Source organism: Serinus canaria, chromosome 5 (assembly GCF_022539315.1).
Source record: "Serinus canaria isolate serCan28SL12 chromosome 5, serCan2020, whole genome shotgun sequence".
Lineage (NCBI taxonomy): Eukaryota > Metazoa > Chordata > Aves > Passeriformes > Fringillidae > Serinus > Serinus canaria.
This window is the reverse complement of record NC_066319.1, coordinates 40,242,648-40,261,879: the sequence shown is the minus strand read 5'-3', so window position 1 is coordinate 40,261,879 and position 19,232 is coordinate 40,242,648. Positions and strand designations below refer to the sequence as shown.

Here is a 19,232-nt window from a genome sequence, read left to right as displayed (position 1 = left end):
GCAATCTCAGGCCACCGCGAGGTTATATCAATGTCAGTGTAAGGAGTCTGTCACGGGTAGAGGAATACCCACTCCCATGTGCATGCTTTTGAAGGCCCAAAAACCTTTAGTCCAAGAGACTCGATAGGATTGTAATAGGATTGTAATTAATGCAAATGTCATGCTTTGGTGTCAGTGTCATAAAGGTTTAAAAAAGTGTAGTTAATCATTAATTGGTTTGTGATACTAAAACACATCAATTACAATTAAAACATAAAAATCTAAATAAACACACATATCTACTATCATTTTATAGCACAAATCTTTAATGATATCTCAGTCGCTGTTACATTCTGTTCTCAAGCTTTCTTCTGACACAGAGCAAGCCTGATAGTGCTGTTTGTAGCACTTCAGCCTTACCAACAGACAAATACTTCCCTAGATTTTCCTTGTGTAAACTACTAGCAGGTTTTATTCCATCTATGGTATAACCATCTCTTTCTGTTTCTGCTATACTATATTACAGTCCAACTAAAACTTCTCTCTTCTGCATTTAAAGTAGTCCACTTGCAAAATCAGGGTGCATCCCCCATTTCCCAGAAAGGGTCCAACTGCAAAGTGCTTTGCTGGATTTTAGCATTAGCAAATTCTAGTTTTACAGACCATATCGCATTACATGTAGAGAAAAATTTGAAAACCTTAACTATTGTTCTGGAGTAACTCACAGGGTTCAAGTAACAACAGGGCTGCAAGTCAGGAAAGTCTTAACATGGGATTCCTCACAGTGGGTCATGAGATGCTGGTTGATCACATCACTGTTAAGCAGAGTACTTAATCATTTTCTCAGCATTAATACTTGTATGGAAGGGTTAAAGAGAAGTAATAGAGAGCCAGGAAGCAGACATCTTAAAAAGGGGTAAAAGCACACTTTGACATTGTAAGTGAGTCAGCTTGCTTCAATATCTGAAAGAACACTGGAATAAGTTATCAAATAATCAATTCATAAGCACTTAAAGGATGTCCAGGTAATCAAGAACAACCTGGCTTCAGTTGTTAAGAACAAATAATGTCAAAACAATCAAAATCCCTTTTTGACAGAGTAACGGCCTAACAGTGAATGGCAAAATAATAGGTATTTAAATCTGGATTTTAGTAAGGATTTCAATGTCTCATGTAACCTTCTTAGGATGTGGCAGGAATGTGAGGTAGACTAAATCATCATTAAATAGAAGCACAATTTGTGGCAATACACTTTAAAGGAGAAGTTGTCAGTAACCTGTTTGCTGTCAAAGACATGGCTAGGATTTTAAAAGAAGCCCCTAGGTCTGTGCTGGTCCTACTTAAAGATCAGAATTTGTAAGTTTCTGGTAAATGATGAAATGGCCAATACCTGGTTTAGTAGAAGTAAAAAGGTTTTTTTTTTTGTGTCATAGATTAGACAGAGTTCAATGAATACTTAAGATAGACTGCCATAGAACAAGAGCAATCTTTGAGAGCCTTTATGGTCCTGCATGTCTTTACTTTCTATTTACTTGACTGTTTGACTGAAATGAGAATTTTCTGATTCATATTTTTTTTTTTTGTAAGCTGATTTATTTTCCAGACCTTTGTATCAATGTAAGAAATATCTTGCTGGGTCAGAGTATTGATTCACCTTGGTGAGTTTTCTGATTCCAGCAGCGCCAGCTGGAGACTGTATTTGGGGAAAGCATGAGTATTTGATCAAAAGAGATATTACACAAATCAGCATTGCCCTTATAACCAAATCTGGTTCCTTGTGAGACATGGTGGGGAGAATAATACTAAGGCAATAATCCTCCTACTTGCTGTTAGGATATCTCCTTTTGGAAATTTGGAAGCACAGGGACGGTGTTTTTTTGTGCAGTTGTTCTTTAGGCTGTTGTTCCTGGAGTAATGAGACTCTGTACTTTCAAGATTTGTTACATGGACACAACCTCATGACAGCAGATAAAAGATGGAAGAATTGGCGCCTTAACAATTTCAGAAAGCAGTCTTAGAAAATGAACAGAGATATTGGAATTTGAAATTGTCTTGCTCTAGTCCTTGACTTTTGTTGCAGTGAATGCTTAGCACTGGCTAGTGGTTAGTTAGTTGCTCTGTGCCTCTGCTTCCTGACTTTAAAATGCGGAAAGTAGTATCTGTCTCCTTCATGGGATATTGTCATTATGAATATAAAAGAGATTATGAGATATTCAGATACTGAGGAATAGAGTCTATTTAACAGTCTGATCTAGAGATATATAAAATACAGAGGGTTCCAAGAAGTGGCTGGAATATCTTTTTAAAGGGGAAAAAAAGTCCATCTGAGAAGGTTATGAGAGCATTGGGAAAATGAGCAAAATGTGAGCATGACCATTACAAAATAAGAATGTGGAAACATCAGAAGAAAGATTAAAAGGAAGCTTTAAGCAGGACATTTTCACAGATGTGGTTATATGGGAATCACATGGGAGTGGGAGTGTTCTGCCTAGAGCTGGAAGACCCAGTGTGGACAGACATGTCTTTTCTCCTTTCAAATTCCAAAGTCATCATTGGCTGGTTGTGTGGCTCTGAGTAGGTCGTTTTGTGTATGAGGCACCATCGTCTCCACTGGTGACACAGGGGTAATGGACCATGACAGGGAGATGAGAGATTACAGATGGGGAGATTACACTAATTGATGTCTGAAACATTGTGAGCTCTTCATGGGGGTGTACTAAAAGAAGATCAAAAATACCACGATTTGTTAGTCACAACATTGACTAGAAACATTCGGAAGATCATGAACTGCTGTTATTTTAAAAATAGAATGGATGTTGTCAGTGATGAAAAACAGAGAAGTGACACAGGGACAGTTTTTCCAGTGTAGGGGCATATCACTCATCTGATCCCTGCAGTGCTGGCGTGTAGTATCTGGTATCCTCTTTCTTAAGAATCAGTTGTCAAGTCCAGCTGTGCCTCACACCAGTCCTGGACCACCCAAGGATGAATAGCCTTTTCAGCCTTCCTCCTTTGAGAGGAAGAAATGCCAGGTGTGATGTGGTTTTTGGAAGGTGAGAACCATGTGAACTACTCTGAGAACAGGTAGTGCAATTTCCCTGGTTGCAGGGGGCCATTACTCGTGGTCTCTGTCTCGTGGGCAGCATTGGAACAGGCAGCATGTGCAGGAAGGCATGGAGAAGACATCACAGAGCACCTGCAGTGTCCAATCAGCCTTTTTCCAGGTGGAGATTCATTCTCCTCTCTTTACTCTGACTAACCGAAACATGCCTTCAGCTGCCATTTCAAGAGACAAACCATGGGTATCTGGCACCTCTATAAACCATCTCAGTGAATTAAAAGAACCAGAGTGCATTGTAAAGACCTTCAAACTACCTGCTTATTCCAGGTAACTGAGAGGCTGCCCTTCTGGTAGCCAAGTTGTTGGTCTGGATTCCAAGCATCTTTTCTCTATCTTCTATCACTATCTTCTAACACTATTGCTTCTTTGTCCCCTTCATTCCTTTTGTAGTGTCTCACATTTAATATTGAAACTCAGCATTCCTTGGGCAGGGTCCATTCTTTTCTTCTTTGTTTGCACACTGGCTAACACAGAGGTACTGGTCCTTGACCAGAACTACTGGGCACTATGCTAATGATTATAATGGCAGTATTTAATAATGCTTTGATCTCTGGGCTTGCCAAGGCAGTCAGCTGCTGTAATTGTTCTCTACCCTAGGGCTGAGTATGTAGTCAGCTTGCTCTTTTTGGCTCTATCTGTTGATTTGATCTTGGTGCCCCATTCTATAAGTTCACCCTGTCTTCAGACTGGCAGACTGGAGTCTCCTAAAGTGGTTTTGGGGGCAGTTAGCCAGGCTGCTTTTGGATCCACTCCTTTCACTGGGAATAGCTTGTTTTGAGCCCTTGTATGCTCTACTGCTAGTGTTATCTTCCTCTGTGTTCACACCAGCTCCCAAATAAGTTATTCATATTTCCCTGTTGTGCTGATGTCTTGTCATGATACAGCAGTGTGGTTTTTTTTTTGTACCAATGAATATTATTCACAGGTCACTTGTTATTTCCAAGTCCTTATATCCATACACAACTTCTGTTGGTTGACTGAGAATTTCAAGTGGAGAAATCAGAAGCAATAAATATCTGAATGACTAGACTGAACATCTCAGCTGATCGAAGGAGGAAATCTGAGAGGATAAAATGGCATGGATTTGTGCTTCATGTCACAAATCATACATGCTTGTAATTTTTCTTTTTTTTTTTTTTTGAGGGGATACACTACCAGTTGCATATATAGTCCTGGAAATGGCAGTGGACCCTGCTGCACCCTGTGCAACTGTGAGGGAGGCTTGTCCCTTAAGGGACAGAGGGAAACTTCTCAGCAAATGGCTTCTCTAGAGCATAGTGCTTCTCCACTTAGTACTTAAATTACCCTCATAAGAGAAGTGATGAAAATTTGTATTACCCTTCCCCTTTTAAAAAAAGTCCTTCTGAGGCCATTGTTAGTTCCTTACCAATTGAAGAGGCTTCCATTTGACAATCCTTCTAGGTATCTGAACTGTATCCTGCTGATGTCAGCTGTGCTGGCAAGGTCTGAGTGGTGTCACTGGGACAAGCCAGCTAAATATATTGTGGATACCTGAGGTCCTAAAGAGAGGCTAGATAGGTGTGGCCTCTTTTCCCCAGCAAGGCCTCTAACACCTTTTCCAGAAGTGGAATGGTGCCATCTGCATGGCAGGTTTCTGCAGCTATGGTACCGTTTAGATCCCTATATAACAGCGTGCCCTTGGAAGGCAAAGTGTGAGGAGGCAAGAGTCTAGAAAAATGGGAACTGAAACCCTCTTGCCTTTATTCTAGACTCTCTCCAAATAATTTCCAAGCCACCCAGAAGAGCTGCAATAGTGCACAGGTCTCACACCAACAGAGGAAACTAAACTTGTGAGTCACTCCAGGAGGGCTGGACTAATGCAGCAAAGTTTGGAAACTTCATCCCTTCATCAAAGCCACAGAAGTCCAGGGAAGGCCTAGACTGGCAGGATTAGAAATACAAGGGTGTTAGAGAACACAGCAGGAGACCTAACCCAAATTTGGTGACCTGCCTGAACAAATATGACAGAGAGCTGAGGAATATGATATTTGTGCTTGTGTGAGAACCAGCTCAGTGGAATAGTAATTATCATCTGCTGAAATGGCCAGAGCATGGTGGAAAGTCAGGACAGATCTTTTCTAGTTGGAAAATGGGACCTATCAAAAAATGATTGATTGTTTCTCAGGACTTGCCAAGTCTTCCAGGTTATTCAACATCCTTCCAGTTGCAGTAGTGGAGAGGACAAAAACACTCTTGCAGTTAACTTGTGTTCATACTGGAGATCTAGAGCAGATAATATCTTACAGAAGGCTTCAATTTTCTTGTGAGGTCTTTTGGGGCATTTACAAGCAAAGCCAGGTCCTATTTTACTTAGGGAAAATGTTTCATACAGTGAAGAGAATCAAAGATTTCCTTTCTAAGTTCTCATACTCCCATTCCCTCCTCTTGGCACAGCAATCAATACCTCTAGCAATGGATTCAGCCTTGCAGATGAACTGTGGGAAGAGAGCCGAGGTCCAAAAATCTCACTACGCCAGATCCTTGTTGGCTAGATTCCTTTAGTCTACAAAAGAAGGAAGATCAACATAAAACATCTGAAAAGCAGAACTTGGAACAGTCAGCTTCTTCTGAATACTAAATTCCCGAGGGTTTCTTTTCCAAACAAGATGGAGCAGTTTAGGGAAGAGCCAGAAACTTTCAGTTCCATTTTATTAGTGTGTTAGCAAGAATCACCCATTAGCTCATTCTCATCTTGCTGTTTCACTTAATGGATTTCAGATACATTCTCATATCTACCCTGAGACTAACACTGATCCCTTCTGATCCCTAACCTGTCCTCCAAATCCATTCCTTTCAGCTAGGCAAAGACAGGTGTCTTCCTGCAATCTTAGAAGAAATCAAGGATCCCAGTGCATTTAAGTACTGGTTTGCAAATGTTATTAAAGGACAGAATAAACCCTGATGCAGGCTTACACCATTGTGCATAAAGCTGTTTGTTCTTGTATTGTATTGGTGTTTCATTCCCGTTTTCTTTTGTTTAATGAAAGGTTTGCAGTCCTTCCCTTTTTATAAAGGGACTGCAGTATTTATTATGAACATTGAGACTCCCTGGTCGGGGGAGAGTTAATAAATAGTAAACAAGCAAGAACGTGTGTAAACAAAAAAATACTGGTAATTCTTTATTCACTTTGACCAGAGTCCCAAGTCTCTGAAATCTTGGCAACCCCCAAACTCAGAGTTCTTCCCTCCACTGGGATGAGACATTAGCTAGTGTATCAAGCAATTACATAGGGTATTTTTTTCTGCAGAGCTGTGACATCATGCTTGGCAGCTCCCCAAGGCACCAGATCCAATTACCTGAGTCACCAGCAAAGGGAAATTGCCAAGAGGCTGTCACTGAATTCAGCTCTGGTGAATGCAAGAGCAGAAAAAGCCAAGTGAAATGGCTGACAGCAGTCAGAGGGAGGGAGGGGGGAGAGAAGGGAGCAACAGCAGTTTCTCATCAGAGACATGGAAGGAGAAATGGATAAGGAAAGGATTAAAAAATTCCAGGGAGAAGGAGCTAAGAAAGAGCTGTAGGATAAACTCTGTAAGGGGAATTTCCAAGTGTTCCCTCTGTCCTACATAAGGGATGATTTGAGCCACTAGATTGACACAGGTCAAATGCTCTTGGAAGAGTTTTTTGGTATGTAATTTAAAAATTAATCTTCACTGTCAATGGAACTGATGCCCTTTTCTTTTGTGACCCCATCTGGAACGTCCTTTTTCAATTTGCTGCATTTTCCAGCTTTCTGCTAAAGCTTTTTTCAAGGACTGAGAAATGGACCTCATTGGTGCTTGCTGTTCCCTGCCCTGGGTTATGTTTCCTTTGAAGCTGCAATATCTTCCTTGCCTGGAGGAGTTTGCAAGGAGTACAAGGTTCCTCTGAATCTGGCACGTGGTGCCTTGTTTTCATAACGAATCCTCTGGAGGCTTCTCTTAATTACTTCACCAGAATTCTTATATATAGCATCAAAATGAAATTCCCCTAACACAGAGAAGAAATGTAGGCCTCTGTTGCCTAAGGAGCCAGCACTGAAGTGGTGACTTTAACATGCACAAAAGTATACCGAGGGATATCAAAGCCCTGGCATAAATAGGTTCCCTACGCAGATCACATTTGCAAATTGGGAGGTGCTCACAGGGAGAATTCCACTTGCATGCAGCATAACCAGCTACAGCCAGGGAAGGAGATTTTATGTGCTGGGCACAGGCAGTGCAGGCTCACAGCATTAGTCAGGAACAGCAACACACACAGATGTACCTGGTAAGATGAAAAAAGAAAGTGCATAAACTCACAGAAATACACACTGCTCACAAGTGCAGCTTGAAGTACTGTGCTCACACAAAAGCTATTAAGATGTAGATGCAGCCTCATTAATCTGGGTTGTTTTACAAACCCTATTCCCTAGCTTTCGTAGGGGATTTAGGTGATAAATGAGGCCATTTTGAAATCTGGCAAAATGCCGCCTTCCTCAGAGCATACTACAGAATAAAATTCTTATATAATGTGTAAAGCATGAGGGGGAGGGGGCATCTCCAGGAAGGAGCACATGTCTGGGCGTGTGTTTGCATGTAAACTATTAGTTTTATCTCCACTGCAGTGCATTTGTGCATTTGTGTCTGTGTTGTGTGTCGGGGTATGGAGCTGAGGCTCTGTGAACTGATTTGCACATTGGATAGGAGGAGAAGGGACCTCTGAGTGTGGATCTCATATCTGCCTCCATCCCCAGGTTGGAAAACTTGCCATGGCTGACCTTCAGGGTCTACTACAAAGGTTATGGGTTAAGCAGGAATAAGGGCCTTAATTTATCATGGGTGGGTTGAGGAGTTGTCTAGCAATAAAGCTATCTTGTCAGCATCATGACCTTTGCTTTGTGTTTGTGAACTTTTGCTATGGGTACCCTAGGGACTTAGGAAAAATGAAGGATATGAACAGAGATATATGGGTATGTGTATATAAATATTTTTCACACATGGCTCCACAATTAATGTGTTCATTAATTGTGGAGCCATGTGTGAAAAATATTTACATACATATTTTCCTTTCCCCTCCTGCATTAATATCAGAGTTACAGACACTCTGTAATTTATCAATTAGTCTTTATTGAGATTGCCTCTGGCAGTGGAGACCTTCAAACAGCTTTGAATGGGTGCTGCTGATGGAATCTTCTATAAATGAATGATGCTTCATCTCCTGTTGATTCATTGCCTACAACTCCCTAGTTTGTACAGTAACCCATGTAATCTCTGCATCTTTAAAACACACCACTTGGGGAGGAGACTGCACATACACAAGTAGCCTGTGTTCCAACTGGGCACTAGTACAGGCTCACTGGTCAGCTGGCTGCTAACAAGAGTGCGCTGCAGTTAGATTTTGCCCCCCTTCCAGAACTCTGCGGAGACACATATTTGGGTTGCAGTACTTGATCCAGCCATTCATTTTCTTGAAACTTATTGCATGAGGTTTTTCCTGGGATTTAATTCCCTGAGGGTTCTGTGAATTGGACTGCAACTAATCACAGCGTTAAAAGGGTAACAAGGAGAGAGGTGTGTAGGCAGCACACTCACACAGGCTTTCTTTCCTTGAAAGGTAGTCTAAAGAAAAATATTTACTTCTTTCACCAAACAGAATTTACTTGGCTTAAGACTTAAGTTAGGCAAGATTCAGACCTCTAACACCAGCAGTCATTGAGTTTGGTATCTCCCTGCAGGTGTAAAAAAAAAAAAATAAGAAAGACAGCTTTATCTTGTTGGAAAGCTATTTTCAAGGAATTATGGTGGGGGAAAGAGTTCATTTGATTTATTCTTTAAGGTTAGTTTTCCCGAGTTTCAGCTAATAATTTCCATGTCTGAAATAACTGACCTATATAATAGCATAGTCTGTCTTTTAGGAGGTTTCTCTGGGCATACTCTTCTAACTGGATTTGTGGGGCGTATTTGCAGAACACAGAGGCACACCCAAGCTAGCTTTCCTTGGGTTAACACAGGTTAACCCACTGCTGTTGAAGGAATGTGACCAGCCTCAACAAATACCCCATTCCCAGGAATTCCCACTGCTTCTGCTGCAGCCCATCTCTCTGTGCTTCCCTTTTCCTTCTCTTCATGTGCACTAGGTTAAAATTAGTCCTCTTGCATTTCTGGGCAGAAACGTGTTTGCCTTTAGCTGCAGGTCCCGCTCTGCAGCTGCCAGGGCAGAAGGCAGGTCCATGCAGGGTGAGTGTGCTGAGCATGAGGGTGGCGGGGGCAGCACCCAGCCAGGCACGCCACGTCTTCCACGCCTGCAGAGGCTGCACAGGGCCTCTCATCTGTGCCTGTGTGGAGCAATGGCTCAGGGCACACGCTCTCCATCTGTGCATGCCTGCACTGAGTGCACAGGCACGTACCTTCCACCTGCCTGTGGGTGAAGTGGCTGTTTGCTGGGGACCAGCTGGCAGCAGGAGTATTGTCAGAGCTGTGGTGACATGAAGAAGCTAGTCCTTTTTCCAAGTATCCTTGTTCCTCTCTTTTTCCTCACACGAACTTTTTGATGGAAAAGAGGACCATCCCGAAAGGTAGTTCATGTGCATGGATCTGTGATTTATGTGCTGCTTACATGATGGGCTTGATCCCTGGGTGTATAAACACTCCAGTCCCAGAAGGGACTGTGATACAGTACAGAGACCCTACAGCTCTTCTAACATCATGGCTTGGGTGTTGGGAGCAGTCTGGCTGCAGTGGCACTGAGATTGATTCACAAAGATTTGCTGTGTTTGCTTTGTCATGTAGAGTTTGGTTTTTTTTTGAATCAGACTGTTCTTCACAAATCTCTTTATTTGAATTCAGTGTCCCTTTTGTAATGGCATCTGGATCCTGAATAGGTCCTTGAGGTGCTGCTACTGCAACAATAATGACAATAATAATAATAACTGCAACTGGGGGATCACAAGTAGAGCACAAAGTACTTGCTTCTAGCCTTCAGATGGATCAATACTCTGACCTTCAAAGTCAAGGCATATTTATCTACTGAAGGTATTTTTCATATTTATTTGGAATTTCAATGTGGTTTTATACTTTCCCTCTGCTACTTCATCAATTTGTTTGTGATACCAGGGTATCTGCATGGCTCAGCAAGTAGAGGTATTCAAAATACCCTCTGGAAAAGGTTTCAGAAAACTTCACACTCTTTCTAAAATGGCTGCTCTGTAGCACACATATCTCAGAAGGATAAATTGTGATAGGTGGTAAGAGATTTGTCTACAGTGACCTGAATGATTCATTGACAACAAAGGTTGTGAGCAATGAGCAAGTGCATAGAAAGCTGTGCAGTTTGGCCTGCCTGTGAGCATGCCATCGAACAAGGAGCATTGTACTGTCTCCCTGTGCCCAAATCTCATTTGCAAAAGCCCCAGAGTGTGTCTGTTTGAGCCTTCTTTATCCTCTCTGGCCCAGATGTCAGTCATGCTGGTGGGTGTCACATAAGCAGGACCCTGCTTCGGATGCATTTTGAGCATCTGGAGTAAGCTTCAGCTGGTCATGACAGTATGTCATGATCTGTGTCCCATGGTTGCCTGATCTGAGGAGGATGCTGGCATGTCACCTCTGTCTGCTACTTCAGCTCAAGCAGCTTCAGAGACTCTCTCTTTGTATTTTGGAGACAGGCACTGTAGTCCTGAGGGGGAGACAAAATGGCTGTTGTGGGTGCTTGCATATATTCTTTTTTATGTGTGGCATTTTAAGCATAGGTAATGTACGGTGCAATGCAACCTGTATGTGCATAAATGGAGCCTGCTTTCAAGCTTCAGTGGTCACAGCAGCCTGCACTCAGCCTTTCCTTACAACAGTGCTGGTCCCTGGCTCTGGCCAGAGTGCAGCACATTCCACTGAGGAGTGAGATTTCACAGCTGACCCCCCCCTCCCCGCCCCGCCCCGGAGGTGGCCCTATTCTCCAGCCTCCTGTTGTTGCACAATAAGGGATGGGGTGTCTAACTGGAGCTACAGCTCTCATGTTGCTGGCAGGGAGTGGAAATGGCAGCAGCATGATTTCTAATGAAAGTGCCCCATGACCTCTTCTGTCCAAAGCAGGATACCATCATCCAGGGGCCTCCTGCCATCCACGTCTCTGGGCTAGCAGGGAAGCTTTTTGTGGTGGGCTTGTGATCCCCAAAGTAGATGGATTTTCCATATTGCATACACAGCCTGCTTTCTCCTTTCAGAGTATGCAAAAGATGTTCCTGTGTCCCAGGAACACAGCATACATGGCTGCGTGTGTGGCTGTGGGGTGGAGAGTAACAGGATGGGAATGAAGCAGAGGGTAGAGAACACCCTTTCTGCCATGCAAAATCTGTCCTTCTTCCTCCTCCCCCCTGTCCTCCCTTCTTCCCTTATATTTTTGTATCTCCACATCTGTGCAAAATTTCAGGCACTTGAAGCTCCCAGGAGATAGCATCATTTTTGTGTTAAGGATGCTTATTGAATTTGACAAATGATGATTTATGACAGGGCAACCCACATGGGGCGCAGTGAGGAGTCTCAGTGCCTCGTCACAGACTGGGATTCTGTTTCATTCCCATCTTGGCTCCACTTTTGCCTCTCATTGGAGCTTAGAGCAGATCAAACTTGACAGATGCTGGGAATGTATTGCTTAGCCGAGAGAATGAGTTCGAGACAGAGCATGACACAAACAAAGAGAGCAGAGTGAGAAACTGATCTTCCCATGTCTCTCCCTTTAACCATTGATCACACCTCCAAGACTTTGTAGGACCCTCAATAAATAAATTAACTTTTAACTGCTGTGCTAGCATCAGTTTGATTCCAACTTCACTGAATATTCTGCATGTCATAATAGCCTAAAGTTGGTTTGCAGGCTACATTTGCTGTCTTGTGGGTCAGCTGAAGGCTGGATCCTCTGGATGCAGCTCACTCAGATCTGCAGCAGATTCTGCTACTGTCTCCTTTGGCCATTCCAGTTCCACTGTGCACCTTTGACTTCCACCATCCTCTCTGTTCTGATCGTGGAGCCCGCACACAGCTTTGCCTCCACACTTCAGTCTTTGCTGCAGATGCAGAGAAAGTTGAGCCAGACCAGGTCTGGCAGGACCCAGAAACAGAGGCTTTGTGCTGCACTGTGTGACTGTGGCCTTGCTGCTTCCAGATCTGGTTCAGATCTCTGAGTAGCTTTGCCACTTCTGCCAAATGCAGATCCCAACCTGATAAACCTGGCTCAGGTAGAACCAGTGAGGTTGTTTCAGGACCCTGGTGCTGGGGCTGTGAGGGCTGGGAACCATGGTGCAAAGCCACATGAGGGAATTCACACAAATCCTGCTGGATTCACCAGGGCTGGCTTAGTACCTGCCTGGCCAGAGCTGGACTCCCCTAGAGCCAAGCAGGTGTCTTTCCACTGTGCTCTGAGCACAGTGAAACTCAGTTCAAGCACTATGGAGATGCAGAAAGGCAGCTCATGTCTGGCACTGTGCCCAAACTAATAAACCCTCCCAAATGCAGAGTGCTGGGAGGCGCAATGTGGAGACACTTGAGCGGTCCTGTTGGGAAGCAGCCCAGGTCCAGCAGGGTTGATGCTGAGCCAGAGCTAATAATCCCTGCTGGACTTAGGCTGAGCTTGTGCAGAATGATTGGGTGTCCCTGCATTGCATTTCCAGCACATCCTTTGGGCCCCACGTTAACGGGTAGTTCAGCTGTCTGAGGTATATCCCAGCCCCCTTATCTTGGGTCATGGAAACGTGACAGTAATGTCTCAGGGGCAGACAACGCATGCACCAATCCCCTCAGTGACGGCAGTCTGTGAGAGGTAGTTGGGTTGGAAGCTCTGGAGGGAGACACTCCTCTGCTGGCAGCATGGTGAGGGGGAGGCTGAGCAGCACGTGGCTGCTCCAGATGGAAGCCATTAACCAGGAATGTCTGTGATGTGGTCTGGAGCAGTGTAAACAAGGGCCATGAATTATCCCGCACCTTGTAAGCAGGGCTGGAAAAGATCCCCTGCCATCCTCTTGTTCCCTCCGTCTTCTATCTCCCTAGTTCCTTTTATCTCCTCTCCCTTAATTCCCCATATTGCTGTAGACAAGATTTCTTTATTTCCATGTGTGGTTAAGTAAGGCTGTGCTTTCTTCAGTCCTGCTTTTAACCCATGCTGTTATTCCTGAGAGAAGGGGAAAGGCTAGAGCTGGAGAGGACCCAAGGTCTCATGAACCACCTCTGAGCTAAATCAGCCCTTGGATGAGTGAACACAGCTCACTGGCATGCTGGGCTCATTCACTGCTTCAGACAATCCTGCCAGCAGCAGTACCCTCCCAGTCACCCTGCCAGAGACTCTGACTGCTCCCTCAGCCTCCATTGTTATTGAGTGGGCTGACTCCTAAGAAAGGGGAACACCATCAGCTTGCTCAAGGTCTAAACCAACTCAACATACTGTCACAGAGCGTAAAACACAGTTTACAACAGAACTAGTGAAGTATCCTGTCTTCCTCAGGCTCCAGAGTAGTGTCTTCCAGGTCATCTAAAATACAGAGATCAGCAGAAAGCATAGTGGAGAGAGTAGCTGGGCAGAAATGTCCTTTATCTGACAGGTTCTGGTGGACTGGCTAAACTGACCATACTGGATGCTCCTCCCTATTAACAGCAGCTTCTCCAGACAGCAAAATCAAAACAGGTTTATGTTTATACATTTCAGCAATCCCAACTAGGAGCTTTAGAAATTATAAATGTTGATATCTCCTTGCTTACTACTGAAACTTAGCTATTTCTGGCAGGGGAGAAGGAACTTATTTAACAGAGCATAGCAATGCTATGGAACATTTGAAGTAGCAGGATGCTGCATCCAGCCATCTATGATATGGAAAATTTAGGAAGCAAAATTAAATCGGTCGGATTGAAATACCAATTAACACATGGTTCTCCAATAGAGCCATGTATTATTTTAGGTCCAGAATTTCAATTTTGAAAACCAGATGAGTCTTCTGGCTATATCATGTGCCTAAGATAGCACTGGTTTGTGGGGTCACTCCTTACCACCTGCTGTGGTAAGGAGTGACCCCAACTCTCCATGTCCCATTCTATAGCACATATTTCCCTGGGACTGATCTAAAAAGGTATCATCCACTCAGACACCTCTGTATCTGAGCCCTGATGGAAACACTCTCCTGAGTTAGATTGCTTCAGAGCAAACATCCTGAGTGTCTGCATTTCTAACTCTGCAGTGGCAAATTATTGATTTGTTCAATTTTAGCCACCCAAATGCAGAGTATCTCCATGGGGGAATGATCTCTAATGCTTCTGGACAAAGGCATTATAACCCCCACCAGGCCCTGCTGCTAGGGAGGATGTCATCTCTCCAGGAGAAAGGATGGAACATTGGTGGGCCCCCTGCAGCGACACATGTCCCAGGAAGCTCCTCAGCTTGGTGGCAAAATGGTTTTTGACAGAATCTAATATGGATGGCAGTACCTCAGAAAGCAGATGTCAGGAGGAATAAGCCCTGGCCAGCTAGACTGCTGCATGATTTAGACAGCAGCCTAATGTCTATTCCTTACCACCTCCAGGAGGGTGTCTCTGCTAATAGGGCTTCTTCCTATCAGCAGCCCTTCTCAGTTTCTTGAACAGTAATGAAGCAAAACTGGTTTGGGAAGAAAAATGTAGATGAGAGTGGGCAGAACTCCAGACCTTTTCCAGTGCTCATACGAGCACATCCAGCAGGTCACATCTACTTCTGTGTCATGGGACAACCCAGAACTCAATTCTCGCAATCCCATGGCCTAATCTTTATTAGTGAGATTATTCTGTACATTTTGTGGATCCTTGTTCTACTGTCCACTTCAGAGTCAAACAGAGTAATGTTATAATTCAAGTAATTTCTGTGAGTTCAGTTAGGATGTGCCATTTTATACCAGGAATGAAAGTGGCCCATTTATAAGATCTGGGCTGTAAAATAGTCTGGATAATCTCTGATCACTGGCAGCATCTGCCTGGGAAAAGAGTGGTAATCAGATATAGTAAATACAGTATACACAAGAGGTAGAAGCTTCATATTTTTGAGATTACATCTCTGGCTCAGTAAAATTTCTTTCCCTGTAGAATGCAATGTACTCATGGCCAGATGGATTATCTGCTATTCTCACTATCCTCTGAGATATCATCAAGTGGACATTGTTAAGACTGGCCTCCATAACAGGTATTCCCAGTTGATCAGTTTTGGTCATGTTTTCAGAGATTTTAAGGACAGAACAGATCATCTTCTCTGTTTTTTTACATAATGCAAGCCCTGATTTTAATTCAGCTGGGGAATACACTATTCATTTTCACTTTCAAACATAATAAGGGTAAAGTATGTCTTTGCACAGTCCTTGTATTTAGAGCTGGAGAAATCCTAATTGTTCTCATTTCGTGTGTCTCCTGGGGACCAACAGAGGATCATTTCCTTTACTGAGTGCAGAAATAAGTTCTAAGTGATTCAAAAGATAGAGTTTTTACTGCTTTCCTGGAAAAAAATCTCCATCTGCAAAAATATCTTGCTTATTTTCTCCACTGCTCCTAGTATTAGCTCTATAAACACAATAATTCAAATCTCTGGAAATGTTTTCATCTCAGAAGAGGCTACCAGCTTGCTCTGTGTACTGCCTCTCAGGGGTTTGTAGAGCATTTCCTTGACGCCAAATTCACTTTCACATCACTTTGGCTTTTTTTTTTTTTCAGGTGCAAAATCCACACATCCTTGGATCTTCCACTTTCTCATTTTCTTGGCCACCTTGGGTAAGTCCTGCCGGTTATCCAAGCATGAGCCCTCTGCTCCAGAGCATGCTCAGCAGTGAGCTTGCTAAAGCACCAGGTCTTGGGCGTCTCTACAGCCGGGAAGCTGCTGCCGCCCACTGCGTACATCAGTGCCAGAGATACTGTCTCCATGGCAACTGAGAGCTTTTTGTTTTTCTGATGAACAGTTTCAAAGAATAGAAAGAGCACATCTGGAGGTGCCATATCAGCTGCTCCATGCCCCCCTGCCTGCCAGAGTCAACACCTCAGTTTTAGCAGACCTGGGCTGAACATCCCAGGAGACAGAATGAAAGCAAGTGAGGTGTACAAGAGAGAGGAGTGTAATGGCTTTGGGTTGGTTACCTTACTGTTTTCATGTTAGGGGCTTTGCATGGGAGTAGCTCAACCACACCAGCCTGCTGTGTATTTTCTACCTGCTATGTGTTGCTGAACATTTGAGCAGGACTAATTTTTGTATCCCTCATTCATAAAGGCAGAGTTTCTAAGTGCCCTTAGTTCAACTGTACTTTTCTTAAGGTATAGAAAATTATTATGTAATTTTTTTGGGGGTTAGTGCTTAAAAAGGTTCTTTAGAATTGTCATTATTTTCACTTTCTGCGTCTAGTTCTAGGAGCAAGTGTTTTGCTGCTGTTGTCTTCTGTGCAAGAAAGCCTCTTTTTAACAAAGAGAAGCCATTTCTTAATGGCTTCTGGGTTATTAAACAGGAGAGCTGTTACTGCCATGGGACCATACATAGCCCACTGTATGTGGTTTCTTTAACTTCATTCACTCCTTATGGATCATCCTCCAGGTAATTTTTTGCTATGTTCTCAGAAAGGAGATCAGGTGATTCTGTTCCTTCCCTGCCTCACTCCAGCCTTTCTTGAATACAGGAGTTCTAGCAGACAATTGAACAAAGAGGTGATACTGGCTGGCTGTGTCCGGCACAGGAAGAGGCAGAGGAGTCGGGCTCCCTGCCATCAACCTCTAACTTCAGCAGGCGGGATGTGGGAAAAAGCAAAACCCAACCCCAGCCAAATAAAGCTGGCCTGCAAAAGACCTTCATTCCTGAAGATTTTTTGAATTAAATACTGGCTACAGCCAGCCAGATTCCACTGAAAATGACTATGTCAACTGGTTTTAAATAACAGTCTTTCATGTATGTGCTTTTTATGTTGCTTCCCATTGTCTGTTGATTTCCCCATAGACACTGAGAAATTAAATCTTTTGCTCAACACATTTTTGTTCCTTCTTACTTTGCAAACAAGGATTTTTGAGTCTGACTAGAAACAAGATGGCTGTCTATGCATTGCTCGCCATCCGCTCCCTGCGTGGCTGTTGGGAGGAGGTGACAGCTACCTCTGTGCATCTGACAAAATCAGTGCCTCCTTTGGGTTTTCTGCATGCCTATGACTCATTCCTGTAGCAATCCATGTTACTCTTCCTATTATTTTAGTATTGCTGTGGGAGTCCTTCTGTATTCTTTAGAGAACAAGCCAGTCCTGGATACACTGGGCTTCCTTTGTAAACAGGCAATTCATTTCCAAACCTTCTCCTAAGAGTGCCAGATCCAGAGTGCAACAGTAGTCACAGATTGCAGAATTATTTCTGTAAGTTACCTACATCCAGTGTTGAGCCAGGAAATGAGAATTAGTCCCTCCTGGGGACACAGTGCCCTTATTACACTGCATGAGAAGAAGTCTGATTTCTTTGTGAAAAAAAATGGAACAACTAAAGCCGCCTGAATCCCTCTCTCTGGAAGAAAGTCTGACAGAGACTTGGAAATGGCAGCTACAGTATTCCTTGAAATTACTGAAAGCAAATGGTAATGAGGACCAGCTGGAAAGAATGAAATCTTCCACATGGCTATATGTGCCATCTGTATTGGCTCAAATTGTATGGCTATGGCCTGAAAATAAAGATCCCTTACAAGCACCCTTATGTTCCATACCATTGCTACAGTATAGATTTTTTTAATGCCCCACAGAGTGCCCTGAGATACGACACAAGGCTGTCTTCCCACAGCATGAGCCTGTTGATGTTGATGTTACCACAGCATCTAAGAATTAGTGGCTTTCTTGCTGCCAGAGCAGACTTCTTGTCATCAGGGTCAGCAGCACATGATTCAAGCATTTGTGTAATATTGCAGGTCTTGAACACAGTTGTCTTCCCTGTGCATCTGCTTTAAAATATAACATTAAGTAAACATAATGTCCCTCTGGCTTTTAAATGGCAAGGCCCAGCATTGTACTGAAAGACCTTCAGGGCAAATCTGAAGCCTCCCTTTAAACCTGGCCAGCTTTGCTTTGCCTGGGCCTCCTCTGCCTGGAAAAATGGCCTCAGTCATGATCTGCCATTTGATCTGTTGATTCATTTCAGCATCGTGGACTTAAGGGAGCAGTCAAGGACAAAGAGCAAGGAAGGGTTTGCTGCATGGCCTCTAGTGCCGTAATCTGGCAGAAGTTGACTTTTCAAATGTTTTTTAATCTCTGAATTTCTGTTGGTTTTTTTTTCCCCTAAAACTACTTGATAGCTAGACTTTTCCCTGAGGTTTCTAGGAAAGTCATCCATAACTACCATATCATACTTGGAGAGGGATGCAAAGCTGGGAATGTAATTGGTTTGAGTTTTTCTCACTTGCTCTGCCAAATATTTGTAAATATTTATGAAGTTCAACAAACCATGGTGGATTAACTATCTTTAAATTATTAGAGTTCATACCTAACTCACAGAGACACCACAGCAAAAGTGAGCTGAGAAACAGTTTGGAGGATGACAGGTTCATGGTATCCTTTTCCTAGCAAGAAAGAAGCATAAAATACTTGCCAGAAGGACTCAAAGTGGGAAATGAGAGCTGTTTAGAGGAGAGAATAGACCATACAATAAAACCAAACCTTCCTCATGAGGTGAGAAGGTAGTTGGGCTTTCAAATCCAAAAGAACTTTCTCTTTCTGCCAGAAATTAAAGTACATGTTTTATATTAAATTATGCCTTTAAGTATGTAGTCTAGGCTGTGAGGAGGAGGAGGGGGACCATGGTTATGATCATTAGTTTGGTTCTGCTTTGCAGCATTAACTGATTATCTATCTTTCTTCTTAACAATCTGACCTGTAGGAAAGAGCCTGGCAGCAGCTACTGAGCATAGAGGAATCAGAACCAGGGGACAGCAAGGGCTGGTGGCTCCCTGGGGACGGAGTGTAGGGAGCTTCAGGGAAAGCCACAGGGCAGCAGGGCAGAGCCTGCCAGCTAAGGCCTAAGGCTCACTCCACTACCCCAGCCAAGAGCATCAAGGCAGTCCCAGCCCTGGGCATTGGGCACCTCCCTGGGAATGGGGGCCCATCCTAGGCTGGGCTGCCATGTCAGCTCCCTCATGGAAGCTGGAGACCAGTGTCCT

General features: G+C 43.6%; 1 protein-coding gene across 3 annotated transcripts in view; it reads left to right on the top strand.

Moving 5' to 3' along the window:
* ANGEL1 (angel homolog 1) overlaps positions 1 to 19,232 on the top strand; it is a 70,263-nt gene that overhangs the window by 5,598 nt on the left and 45,433 nt on the right. For all 3 annotated transcript variants that reach the window (XM_050975834.1, XM_050975832.1, XM_050975833.1), the window contains exon 2: positions 15,785 to 15,841. The gene's annotated coding sequence lies outside the window, so the exon portion shown is untranslated. The remainder of the gene's footprint in view (positions 1 to 15,784; positions 15,842 to 19,232) is intronic.